Source organism: Ciconia boyciana, chromosome 2 (genome assembly GCF_034638445.1).
Source record: "Ciconia boyciana chromosome 2, ASM3463844v1, whole genome shotgun sequence".
NCBI lineage: Eukaryota > Metazoa > Chordata > Aves > Ciconiiformes > Ciconiidae > Ciconia > Ciconia boyciana.
The window spans coordinates 72,019,234-72,033,782 of NC_132935.1; the positions used below are offsets into that span (position 1 = coordinate 72,019,234).

At 37.9% G+C, this 14,549-nt stretch overlaps 1 protein-coding gene across 2 annotated transcripts in view; it reads right to left on the reverse strand.

The window, feature by feature from the left end:
• The window catches only part of LOC140647861 (poly(rC)-binding protein 3-like), a 560,741-nt gene that overhangs the window by 517,665 nt on the left and 28,527 nt on the right, over nt 1-14,549 (reverse strand). The window lies entirely within an intron of this gene.

A 14,549-nucleotide genomic window follows, 5' to 3' on the forward strand; every position in this document is an offset into this window, starting at 1 on the left:
CATTCCTACAGGGCTATGTTTATAAACCTACGAATAGTTTATATTTAGCAACATATGTAGTTTTAAAATTTATATAAAACAGCACTGCTACTGCAGCAGCCTACTTCACTATTCACTACCGTACGCAAAAGATCTCACAGATTTTGGAGAGGCTCTGTTATGCTAAGGCTTAGCATCTCTAACATTCAACGGCTTGCAGTTAAAGTAAAACTCTGTCTGGACAGCAAGTTAGCTGTTCTCCATGACCAAGGTATGATCTCCATGTAGCCTTATTAGTTACATTCTATATTCTTTGTGTTCCGTTAAATGAAAATCTTAGTAGAAATTCATTGAAAGGAAATTTGGACCACTTTGTAGTTTGCTACAAAAGTACAGTCCAATTATTCTCCTGGGGAGAAAAATGTGTATTATAAGCTTCAGTGGCAGGACAGCAGTGTTTAACCAAGAGCAGTTCTTACTGCATCATCCTAGTGTGATCAGTAGTTACAAAACTTCTAGACAGGATCAAGATTTTCACTGTAGGAGCAGAACTGCTATAATGATCCAACCTGAGGAGAATATCCTGCAGGGAACCCCAGATCTGCCTCTGGAGCTATATTTATTATGTACTCTATCTTTGACTAGAACCAGAGTCATCAAAACATCTATTTCATGTGAGTAAGCACCACACCATGACTATGTTCTGAATACAAAATAACTGGTTCTTGCAACTTCAGAGCTATCACAGGACGCCTGTTGCAAAAGTTAACAAGCAATGTCCTGGATAGCTTTGTGTGGATCTTGCATAGGTCTAGCTATTCCAGTTCTACAAGTGGTATACATTGACTAACCACACTGATTAGAAAATGTTGACAAATAATATCCATATGTGCAGCTAAGAAGAAAGAAAAACTTTTAAAAGATTACATTATTTTGGTTTTTTTTCCATCAGAACCCATAAAGCAAACATGCAACTGATCCACAGGAACCTGAGGACCAGACAACCTGGAAGAAAAAAACTTCCTTCGCAAGAGGACATATTGGGAGGTCTTCAGAGTGTTTTTTCCTCAAAATAATTACTTCAACAAGAGTTACATCTTTTAAAAAAGGGAAGGATTCAGGAGTCAGTCTAAAAAGGAAGAACACAATTTCAGATTTCCAAAAAGCTCTTTAAATAAAAAAGGGCAAATGCTCTTTATGTTACTTAGCTTCTCTTCAGGAGTCAGGAAATGACTCCCTTCAGGAGTCAGGAAATGAAAATCATAAACTTCATTGCTGCTATAGCTGAGGGGTGGGGGAACCATCCCATTTAGAAATGCTTCTTGTACACAAGCGTATGTTTGTTTAGGCACTACAGATCTATGGTCGCTGTTTTCAGAGGAACAGCAGAGCAAAGGGACTACACTCTATGGAAACTCTCCCACTTGGAAACAGTTGCGAAGCTGCCTGGAAATGAAGGACGGGGTATATCAGCCAGGGAAATGTCTTTCTCTGAGGACTCTTCAATAACAAAAAAACGACCATACGGGGCTGAAAAAAAATTGATTGTGTAATCCCTATTCACTATTACTCCTATTCATCCGCCCATGATGATGGTGGATTGTGTGTATTGCCCTCCTCAGCGACTCATCACAGATGGCCGGTTATGAAAGAGCTCTGTTCACTGCTGCGCTGTCCTCTGAATCATGAATGAAGACAACAACAAGCTTCAAAATCCAAGAATATAGAGGAGAGAACCTCTAGCATGACAGATCACAAAGGCAAAGATTTACTGCCACAGCAACAGAAACATGTGCAGAAAGAGTGATAAAAATTAAGGTAAGAGTGATGCTGCCCCTTGGTTTGTAAGAAAAGTCATATCCTTCATTTTTTAAACTGATAGGTTGGAAGATATCTTGCTGCATGGCAATTTGTTTTGGTTTAGGGTGGGGTTTTTTCACGTGTTGTTTTTAAGATGGCAAGATATGAAAAATGGAAGTTACATAAGGAAAAACATTTTATCATGGCTCCTACAGCATTTCTGACAAACAGATTTTAAAGCCTAAAGCAGTCATGAAAATCTAGAAGGGACCATACGGAACGACTGAATAGTTCCTGTCAAAAAACCCCACAAATCCTCCATAAGCTGTAACATATGTTTTTAGGACAACAAACCTAACTGACCTTAATTAAAGAAAACAGCACTCTGCCATACCCACAATAAATGGTAGGTCAAGATTACTGTGTTCTCGTCTTATCTGGTAATTTTGTATGTCTCTTCATCCAGCCTATGGAAAAGAGTCACCAATACTCTACCATGCCCCTTGCAAACAACTAGTTAGTAGATTTTGTGAATGATGCAAGATGAAATAAGTAAATAATAAAATGAGGAATAGCTGTAGACAAGAGTAAACCACTGCATTTTAACAGAAACTGTGCAACACATTCTCTACTTAGTGGCACATGCATCCACTACTTTTCCTTATGTACAGTTTCCAAAACAGCCACTTCTATACATAAAATTACAAGAATTCTCCTTATCCTGTGAAGAATAGTTGCCTTTTCATAAAACTAAAGCAAGCTCACCGATCTCATATAATTGTTCTTTATTTTTGTGAGTGTTTTTGATACATCAGGGAGTGTTTTTTCTTCACAGATTTTGAATGAATTTAATTTTAATTTTATGATTTTTTGTTAATACAATTATAACTTGGTTATGCTTTATTTATTTTGAAAGCATCTATTGCTAAAAGCAATTGTTCTAATTCCCGACTTATTTTATGTGTCCAGTTGTTTTAGGTTCAACAAGTAATATTAGTAATGCTCTTATCTACAAAAGAATTAATCCTTTAAGAAAAAATCATTCTGAACTAGTAGTTTAACAGCTAAAGAGTCTGTAAGTTAGAACACACATGAGTCTCATCCAGCTATCAAAAAAAATAATCTGACCCACTACTGCTTTATGCACTTCTGGTAAAACTATAACTCAACATGTCTAGGGTTTTCTTTGCTCCATAATCACCAAGAAACAAGTGAAATAGGAACTGAATTCCATTCTATCCAAAGGATGGCAAGTTCCTCCTTTAATTAAATCAATATTGTCTTTATTAATTGAATTTCAAAAAAAATGTTACTCTTCCATAAAGAATGCTGACTCTTCATCCTACTAATGATTCATTTTTTTTAATTCAGAAAACTGTGGCCCTGTCAGCCCATCAACTGATTAGCATTGATTCATGGACACCACTGAACATAAGCTAAAAATACTATATTCAAACTTATTAAAAAATCAGCAAGGTATATTACTATTACTGTGATATTTAAATTTTTTAAGTAGCACAAGCTATCTAACCCCCCCACCCCATGGCTCTGTCTTCACCATGCATGAGGCCTGAAGTATGTCTGTAGCTTACGTACGAACAGCAATAAAGACGACATTATGGGATATATTCCCTGGGAGTAGATGCTTGTGCCACTTGCATAGATTCCTGTAAATCTTTTTTCATACTTTCCTACTCTCCAAGATGGGCCACGGAGCTGGAAATGTCTCTGACAGAAATGTGGGTTTCTATCCATGTGATTAACTAAATAAACGTATTGAAATGTAAATATGTAAATAAAATCTTTCTGGATGTTTTGAAGAAAAGGGGCAAAAAAGAGAATCAATACATTCTGAACACTCCTTTTATGGCTTCTCTAGTATAAAAATAGCAGTGAAAGGCTACTAAGGCTTTGAGGAGGAATGCTGCTTACTGAGCGCAATGGCTCTGGCTTGTCTTCTGGCATACTGAAAAGAGGCAAGATACTGCAGAAATCTTTGACAGACTCAGGGGCAAGCCAAGGTTTTTAACAGAGCAGTCGGTATCTCTATTATTATAACCTCTCAGCATGCTCCCTCTGCTTATCCATGGGCTTCGGGACTGCTGCACAGCTTCAGCTTACTCCACAAAGGCTTGTGTGAGGCAGCAATTAAGTGACTCATGGAAAATATCAGCAAAAATTACAGAAGATATTGGTTCAAAAATGAAAATCCTCAATCACCAGGACAATACATCTTTTTCCATGTCCCCTACATGGTCAAAATGCCATGAACGAATTGCTCTTTAAAATGTTTGAGAAGCTCTAAATTATTTCTCTCTACCTTCACATTGTACCTTCCAGCACACATGTTTGTGTGCCTGTGGTTGTCTATGGCAAGACTACACCTGAGCAAGCACAGCACTTTGCTCTGAAGGCCAGCCATCCTGAGCAATCGGGAGTGTCACAACTGCAACCCATTTGCAGAAAAGAAGACGTGGCCTCTGCCTACCTGAGGCTCATGTTTGATGGAGCTACCAAAATACATCTTGAGAAAAAGCTATGATCATTCAGGAAACATGTTACTCTGAGTAACCTGGGCCTGCTCTGTGAAGGGTTTTAAGCTCAGGACTCATTACAGCTATGACTTTTGTGTATCACCTAGCAGCCCTGGACCTTGCTCCCCTGAGAGACCAGCACAGCCAGCTCCCAGGTCTGTGGTCAGCCAGGACAAAGTCAGCTAGCAGTGGGCCTTCCCAGCATCACATTTCCAAGAAACAGCCCCCACCACTCATGACAACCTTCAGGACAGCTAAATGTCTGTTAAACGCTCTACTGGTCAGAAGGTGGCTGAGGCTGAGGCATGTGTCTCCATCTCTTTGAAAAGCCTCCTTCGTGACCATGCTTGATGAATCACAACTGTCTGACTTATCTGTTTTAGAAGAGCTCATCTGCACCTCACATAGACATTTCTACAAGCTAAGCCTTGAACTGGAGCTCCTAGGATGTTATTAGAGGTTTTCTACATATATTTTACAAATTCAATATTTACATATTAAAAAAGAACATTTTTCTCTCATGAATGCAAAAGCATCACAACAGGAACACACATTACTTCCTGCTGCTGTATGAAATATCTCCTTAAGCACTTTAAAATACATTTGGTCTAGTCTTTTAATGACAACTTTATGAAATCATCATAAAGGACTACTTTTCACAAGAGAGATTTGAAAGCAAACTAGCTCCAGATTGTACATATTTCATAAATAATCCATGTAATTTTTTAACTAATTCTGGCTGATATTGTCAGACAAATTTAATAAACCTTAATGGACCTCATCTTGGTATTACACTGGTCTCAGTCCTAAATGAAGCTGAGTTCCTAATCTGTTTTCTCATTAGATTGGCATAGATTTCCAGCTCCTCCTTCTTGTCTGTTATTAGAAAATCTCTTCGTCATGCACAAAGAGCTAAAGTTTGACAAAATTTAGCTTATATGATGCACCTAAGCAATCCACTCAGGAGGTATTATGTAAAGCTACTAGATGCTTTGCATATATAACACTTTTTATTTCATATCCATCTGAATCCTGGTCCTTTTCATTAAAAAAACCCAAACAAAAAAAAAAAAAAAAAAGAAAAAAGGGAAATATTTTCTGAAATTCTTAATGTCTCATTTTGAAGACAGCTCCAGTTTGTGTGCTATTTACAGTTGTAGTTCTAATTGTGACTTTGACTGTAATGCAGTCTGTAACTTTGCAAATTGCCATGTTATGTATGCTAATTATCTGTTAAAGACACAATAGCCCTTAGGTACCTTCCCTGCATAGGTATAGAAATGCTAAATCTTTATTTTCCTTCGCCACCACCAAGTAATTTATTTGAATTTTAAAAGCATTTTTTCAATTCAAAACATTTAACCCCACTAATACAATACAATATTCTCTTTATGTTTTATGACAAAAACCATTTCTTTGAAAGAAGGTGAATCCTAGTTAAACTGGTACAAAGCACAACCGTACAAGTTTTTCCTAGATAGTATTTTAAAAACGCATTTCTGTTGTAAGACTCATCAGTCTCCATTTCACACACTACAAGAAATCCAAAGACTTTCTGAGCATCCTCCCCCAGCTATCATGCAGACTGGGAGGCATTACCTATCATGCAGAGCAAAGTTGGTTTTACAGAGAACAAAACAGAAGAACTAAAGGTTTAACAGGGACAAATTTACTTTTCTTTCTAGTAAGGAATCTGCTGAAAAGATAGCTAGGTAGAGCACCTAGCTCCTCCATTCCCCAAAGTAAATTGGTCACTGATCTTGAATGCACACAATGCTCTTGAGTAGCACTTCAAAATGCCATATGATGTCTTTAAACCACACAGCAATTTGTATTTGCTAGTTTAAAGGTCACTATGTCTAAAAAAGACAAACTCATAAATTAGTTTTAAAAAATACTACTAAAGCAGCTCTTTACTGCAGTTCTGCAAACCAGTGTCTTTGCAAGCACTTAAGAAAAGTCTTCTTCCCATGCTACCCATACATAACCAATTATCCACAGCGGGAGCGATGTGCATGCCTGAAAGGAAAAAATCCCTGAACATGGATTTCACAGTAACGACAGCACTGCAGCAAAGTGGACAGAAAGTTGCTGAATGGAGCATGCTAAATTTCTCATAGCACACAAATCCAAAACTTGTTCTGCAAGACCAGAACCAGGATGAAAATTACAAGTCTTTTTTCTCCAGTTTTGATGCTCAATTCAAAAGCTCATTTGTTTGACTTCTAAATGAGGTCCTAACTATGTGTTTCTTTAAATATCCTATGTACAAGACATAATGAAAGGCAATGAAATCTGTCTGTTAAAAAAACAAACCAACTTACTGTAATGCAAAAAATTTATCATAGACTGTGTTAAGTACACAGTGACAGCAACCATTTTTCCAAGACACTTTGTCTGTGTATTCCTACAAGAACTTCTTCAGCACTAAATGACACCTTAAATGCTCAGACATGAGACTGTATCACAGAAACCTTCATGTACAAACATACGAAGAATCTTTCAATGGCTTAAAACAATTGGCTAATAGCCGATAGCAGAACCGAGCTGTTTCTTACAAGACACACCAGTCATCGCTTATCCCAGTCACCTGGTAATGGATCTTACAGAAAAAGGAAGGCTGAGAAAGAAAAGCTCTCCTAAATCTCTTATATAGTCCCCGGAAAGTGTCAATACAAAAATCTTCCCTTACAATTGTTTTGATCCTGAAAGAGATTAGGTGCAGCACACGGGGAAAAAAAGAACAAGGCTGCTACTTTTCAGTGCAATGTGACAGGAGAAGCAGTACCACTACAGCTGGACATCAGGTGTATCGGGATGTTGAAACCACTTGCACATTCAGTCCCTTGCAATCTGGAGTGCAAAGCAAATGAGCTGTAGTACAGCTACTGGCAATTAGTGGTGCTTCTGCATCTCAAGAGATACTAGCTGAAGTGCGATTCTGAACACGAGTCCTTCTCAGGCCCCCTGGGAACTGAACGGATGATAGCAATTTCCAAGGATTTTATACTCTGGCTTTGCTCCAAATTACAGCAAAACTGAAACACTTCAAATAATCTTGGAAGGAAAATTCCATGGCTCTTCTGTTTATTTGTTTATTGTTTGCACTTATTTCTAAAGAAATAAAAATAGATAGAAAATTAATTGAAAGAATAATTTCAAAACTAAGAATTAAAAAAGATGTATTCCAAAACATTAAAATGTGCTCTGTCTGACAGTCCTTTTCATTTTTTTGAAACAAAAGTCTACTGCAGTTGACCTGCTTTTGTGAAGTATTTTGATTTCAACAGAGCTGCATTTTCCAGGAGAGCTTTCACACCCCAAAATTTGTAGATTTCTTCCATCTGTCTCTCATTTAGCCGATATGCATTTAAATTTTATTCATTTTTTATCTTCAGCTCATTAAACAACCTTCGTCATTCCCCAACTGATTCCATTTTTCCATTACCCACCGCCAATCTGTTTATCTCTTGCTGTGTGAAAGTGCATGGGTACAGGGTCTGCTAGAGGAGATTTCAGTGTGATACCACACCTTGGCCCAATAAATACGGCAATACATGTAGCACATTTACAGTTCTGCAAACTTCTTTATAAACAAGTATCAAGGGTCCAGGTCACACCTACCAGTCTCAAATAACTCCACTGCTTTGTCAGCACTGCATCTGGCATAATACAGGAGAAACCCCAGTGAATTAAGTTCCATGTGTACTGTCCACTGCTACCACCTGCTCTCCAGTGAGGCAATTTCTTTTCTTCCTCTCTGCTATTTATCCACCTGATCAAACTCTGCCCTCATAGATTTGTGCACAAAATGTGATGCTTTTCAGACAACTACTGAAATTGATCTGAAGGCACAATTTCTCAGGTCTCCCCCATCACTGTGAGTGTGCAAGGATTCTTCCCTGGGGGAAAGATCAGGCACCAACTACAGAAGGACTCAGATTTTTACTAACAGCACATGCCATCTGAATGTGGCATTCCCTGCCACTAACAGGAGTTTGTGTCTCTTGGGTGTCTCAACCTGCTGTTGACAGCAGAAAGTGACTTCCCCCACCATCACAAGCTTGTTAAGAAGTCACAGGAAGCATATGAAGTTAAGGGCACCTTTGATACACAGAAAATGAATGACTAATACAAGATGAATCATAGAAATGATGGTTGGAAAAAACCTCTGGAGGTCATCTAGTCTAACCTCCCACTCAAAGCAAAGACTAACACGAGATGTCATCAGCTGTCACCGTGCTTAGCTAACTCTAGAAAACCTCCAGGGACCAGCAAAAAAAAAGAAAAAGCAAACGCCCCCAAAAAAATCTCAAAACTGTCAGATGACAAAACTGTCAGACAATTCAGAGGTAAAAAAAGGACAAAATATAGAAAGCATAATAACATACATTCATAATAAATATCATACAATCACATTTGAAACAGCACTGCCGACATTTAAAATTAAGCTACTTGATCATCAGCACACCTGAAATCCAGCTGTACTAAAAACATGTGTCTAAAATGTCTAAAACCAGGAGGTGTCATGGAGGGAGGTGGAAAATGTCCAAGAAAATAACAAAAGCAATGAGAAGAAGACTGAGTGGCTTAGGTACTGGAAGATAATACGTACCTCTTTTTATCTGGATCACCAGTTTAAAAACTGTATGAGTATAAACACATTCCTCACTGTGGAATAAAGATGTGATAAAACAATCCTGAAATAGGGTAAGCAAACCTTCCTTTCTTTTCGCCTACCTTCCGAAATAATCCGCCTCATGGAATTCACTCTGGTATGGCTACACCAGTGCTTTGTGCATACACCCAGGATACCAAAAAGTTCAGTCTGGAGTTACATCTTCCTTAAATGTGCCTGGAAAATACTTCTGGAAATAAAAGGAACCCTCTACCTCCATATCTCAATCCACAGAAATTGATCCAGACAGGAGAAGGAAAGACACAAAGAACAGGACTTCTAGCTTGGCACGTGTCTTCTCTTTGCAGCAAGATGGTGCATGTGCAATTATTCTTATGAGCAATTCTCCATACAGATGTTCATTGCATTTCAGAGATGTTTTATTTGTCCATAGGTTTATCTGTAGGAAGGTAGCGAGCAAACGAAACCCAGAAGCAAGCTGTCTGGTGGATACAGATACTCTTAGAAAAACTCTATAGGTAGTTGGTGGACATACATTTGACAGTGAACTGTAGATCCAGTGTAGAAAAACACTTCATGAAAAGGTGCATAAAGGAGTTTTGAAGATGGAGCTTATTAGAAAAGTTTAAAACATGTTACTGATAACTTTTCATTTTTACAGAAGGATGTAAGTGTTGCATCTTTCAAAAGAAGATGTGAACCAGAGGTCTATGCATGTGTTAGGAGACTGGAGGATCTTCAAGCAGCCAATAAACATTGCAATGGGCATTGTAGTTTGCAGGATCTGTTCTGTTCTGAAGCCTTCAAAACTACTTTTATTTAATTCTGTTCCTCCTGTTTGGGTCACACTGCTGATCAGAAACACTCAGATCTTCACATCACCCTTTCTCCTAGAATTCCAGCTCATTAGCCATATTAAAAAAAGAACTGGTGGCCACCCCATTTCCTAGCAGGCAGGTGTCTCCTCCTGGTTTGGCGTTAGATGGCCTTTAGGCTTACGGCTTATTCAGAGGACAAGCCTCGTGAGCAGACAGTGATATACCCACTGGGCTGCGAGGACAATTTCTTTCAGTTAGGGCCATGAGGCATCAGCAAGGCATGCCTGGGTGAAAGCTTGTAAGTCAGCTGGTGATCCTGTCCTATCAATAGATCAAAGATCTCTGCTTTCACGGGAAAAAAAACTCAGGATGTTTTTAATCAAAAGTGTGTCTTTTAAAGAGAGTAAATAGAACAAACTTTCAAATAACAAACCAGAACCTAATAACATCACAAGCAGCTGTCTTGAATGTGTTAGCACATAGGGTATTCTGTTATTTTTCACAGCATTTTAAAACGTACTCCATTTTCTTCTGGTTAGAATAGAAATCTTAATCACAGGACTAGGAAGTGCTGTTTGTATGATAGCTGCAAAACTGCAGCCATGCTCTTCTGAATAATCTCCCAGTTTAAAAAAAAAGCTTTCAAATATATATTAAATCATCCTTAAGAAATGCTAATGTTAACAAACGTAAATGAAGAACTGTCCTGAAGACACTGAATTGTAATGACATTTCATTTACATCTACAAATGAAATGCTTTTCTCCTCTCTAAGCTTAAGTGTTATTATGCCTGATTACATTTTCAGATTTTTTTCCCCTCTTTTGTTCCCCCATTGGACTGTCTGTTTTACAAACAGGTTTAAGCAAAAACAGTTAACATTTCCATCACGTGGACACTCATCTCACTTAATTGTGTAGAGTTCAAACATTTCTGGGATGACTAAAATGTATATGGTTTTGCTTAGCAATGCAAACTTCCTTGATCTGCTTGAGCAGAGCCTAAGACACAATAGTGCTTTTGTTCTGTGCTTTTAATGAAGACAAAAAATTAGACGGATTTAGGTCAAAGAAAAAAGAGCATGCTAAAATGCTGTAGAGTTAAAATTCAGCTGCAACAATAACAACGTATCCTAATTAATTATAAACTTAATGAATACTAACTCAAAGATAATGCCAGTTATCACAGCATTTGCAACATTTTTCTTCAAAATAGTACCTCACTATTCTTGGTGCCTAATGCTGCAGTGAAATTTCCTGTTTATCTCACCTCCCTAAAATTTTTCCTTTCCTCTTTGTCACAATGAGAAGTGAAATTATCATTGTGGTGCTGTGAAAATGTCCCATTTTCTGGTAGTAACAATGAGGCTGACTTCAAACATCAGGGGCTATATATTGAAAATATTTATCCCCTTCCTGTTCCATTACTTTACTGTCAACATGTTATTTTCCGAAATATTTTAAAAACAAAGAATCACTGCACATGCCAACTTTTATACTGGTTCTCCCACAGAACTTTTTCCTATTCAAAATTAGTTAGCCAACAACAAGTCCACACATTCCATCTATAAATTTCTGTTACATATAACCATACAAATGATGGTGACAAAAAGAAAACTGAAAATATTTTCCCGACTTTTGGATTTGGGATTTGTTTGTGGGGGAAGGGAGATACATTATAAAAAAAAGAAGGAAAGCAAAAGAGGAGTAAAAGAATATTGATTTCTGCTGGTGTTCATACTTTGTTGAAAATTCTGTTTCTGAATCAAACCAAAGTGGGAGGAAAAGTCTTTATTCAGAAGCTTTTTCATGGAAAATACCAGCAGTATTGTTTTCAAAAAAAAAAAATCAAAAAGCCATTATGGGAATGGAAAAGACCTTCATGCTCTGTGCGATATCTGTAAGTCATACATCCTCCAGACGTGTCTCCAGGCAGCCAGGTTGCCAGCAAGTGGCACATGAAACAGAACAGGAGTTAATAAACTGCATAGCTTATCAGTTTAGGAGCCAGGCTGGGGTTAGTGCCCTGCTGTGGCCACACGCAGGCAGCTGGAGGGGCAGGAGGGAGAGCACACCGAAGCAAGAGGAGCCAGTGGCAAGGCTTCTGCTCTAGGGGATACTGCAGGAGAGAGGAGCTATTGGTGAAACATGGGGTGGGATGTACGGCTTTCATCAGGGCAAACTATAGAGGAGATGATACTTTCTCTCTGCTCTTTGTGAGACGGTGAGCGCTGCAAAATCAAAACTCACTTCTTGCCCCCGTTACCCAAAATACACTGATTGACGGGCCAGCCTTAGTCCAACCAGCCAGTGAAAACATGACTAGTGTCATGTTCTGGCCATAGCATAAATTGTATCCAACCCGTAATTCCATGTTCTAGCAATAAGAAATACATAGAAAATAAAAACATGCTTTGGTTAAATACACTGAATATTTAAAGGAAGAGCAAAAAAGAATTCAAGGTTGTTCTCCTCCCTCTCCCAAGATACTCTTCAGATCTACAAAGACAGATGCACGCATGGATCTCACATGTGACATCAAGGACTACAACATGCTCCTAATCAATCCAGCAGGCAATGTAAATTGCTGGACAAATCAAAAGGCAGATAGATTTCATGTTCTGCTATACACCTAGCAAATTAAGTTGCTAGCGGTTACAGTAAAAGTACTAAATCCATGAGATAAGAAGGTGTTGTTATCAACTATACCACACTGTCATGCTCCTGAGTTTCAAGAGCGTCACGGATGAGTTAAGACTTCCCCAGAATGGCAGATGAAGAATTGCCCCACATAAGAGTAAAAAGCCTCAGCAAGCAAAGAGATAGGGAATGAAGGATTAAAGGGGGGCTATGGTTAACATTCATTCACTCCAGCAGATTGCTAAGGTTTCAGAGACAGGATGGAATTGAAACTTCCAAATCAGTCAACAACTCTATCCAACAACACGTCTCACAGAGGCTTCCTTCAAGAAAAGGCCATGATTTCTATGGCATTTAAAGCACAGGACATTAGTAATAACTTGAGCAGAGTGGGCAGAAAGAATGAGTTTGACAAAGCTTGTGTCAGAGGTTCAAACAACTATTTAATACTTAACTTTGTATTCTTGACAAACGGTATACCAACTTCCTGTTACAAGTCTTAGCTCCAGTATATAATTTTCAGTATTTCTCACAGGAAGATGAAAAAAGGAAAAAGAAAACCAAACCAAAAATACATGAAAGTAGTAACCCTATCTGGCTGCACTTGCCACGGGAGTCAATGCACACCAACACAGAAGTATTATTAGCTAGCCGCATGAACGAGGTTAGTGAATCAGCTCATTTATCATTACACTGTTCTAGCCTCTGGTTCACCTAAAATACTGTTTTCCAGGATGAATCACTCAACCTAAAGTATCACTTCATAGTACTCAGATGGATCATAACTCTGCACTGCAGCAAAAGCTGATTCTTAACCAACTAACCCACTCTAGGTAACTGATACTGTCACTACACCAAATAAAACAATAAAAACATTATTACACATAAAAATAATTAAGAAAAAACTTTTAAAATAAAGACACTCTAGGTCTTTACACTTTATTTCAAATATCATACTTAGTTGGACCTGATATCTTGCTACATTAATCTGCTGTACACTGCAAAACTTCTTTGGAGTCACTGAAATGGTATCTGATAGCACAAGACTAATACAGTAGGGAGACAGGTTGTGAAACCTCAGATGAAGTACCTGACCAGAAGCTAAATAAAACTGAATGACAGTAAGAACCCTAAAAGCCATATCTAACAGCTCTTCTTGAACTGCCAGTGAAATCTACAGCCTCAGCATCACTACCACTGAATTGTGCTACTGAGCCAAATGTACACTGAAAGAAAGCATGCCAGCATGAATTATTCATAGTCAAAGTGGTGTCCTAATATACTCTGTAACCATTACACTGCCTAAAGATTTGGAATAGTCTAAGAATATGAAGAACATATATTTCTCCTTTGAACAGAGGGTGGACATACATTCAGGACAGAATAATACTTAGTCAGGTATACAAGGAGAAAGTCACTAAGAAAGTAAGAAAGAGCAGTAATAGTAGTACGGAAGATGCAAGAGAAAGCCCACAGTGTAGAATTGCAGAAGGGTTAGTTTGGGAAGGGAAACAACAACTTAAATTTACATTCATTCAAATTAGACTCTTCTCAAGATGTTAAAAATGAGAAGTATATGAACAGAAAATTATTCAAGCCAATGAATCATTTTGAAATGTTTTTAGCAAAAAAAATATTATGATTCCCATCACCACCTTTGTTCTGATAGGAACAGTCAACAGGACACATACTTATTAGCTTGACTGACATTTCAGGACTGGACATGCAGCTTCAGTGCATCACAAACATGAGCTATCTATCTCGATCACACAGGCTGAACATGAGAAAGACTAATGTTCTGATGTAAAGAAAAAAAAAACCCAACCAAAGAAACAAAGCATCAAAAACACCTAAATCTTCTATAGGTCACCTCAAAACATATTTAACTAGATGTTTGCTCAGCTGTGTTCTGCTTTATGATCCATATTATCCTTTGAAGACTTCAAGACAAAAGCTTTAACCCTTCCCTTCAAAAAAAGTTTCAAAACTTTAAAGTTGTATATGCACACTATCTCATGGTGCAAAAATATTCACTATTCTTGAATTTAAAATAACTTATCTTTTTTCAAAATTCTATGAAGGAACAAAAGAAAGCATTTATAGGCAATAAGTTAAATAAGTATGTGAGTCCAGGTGTTATT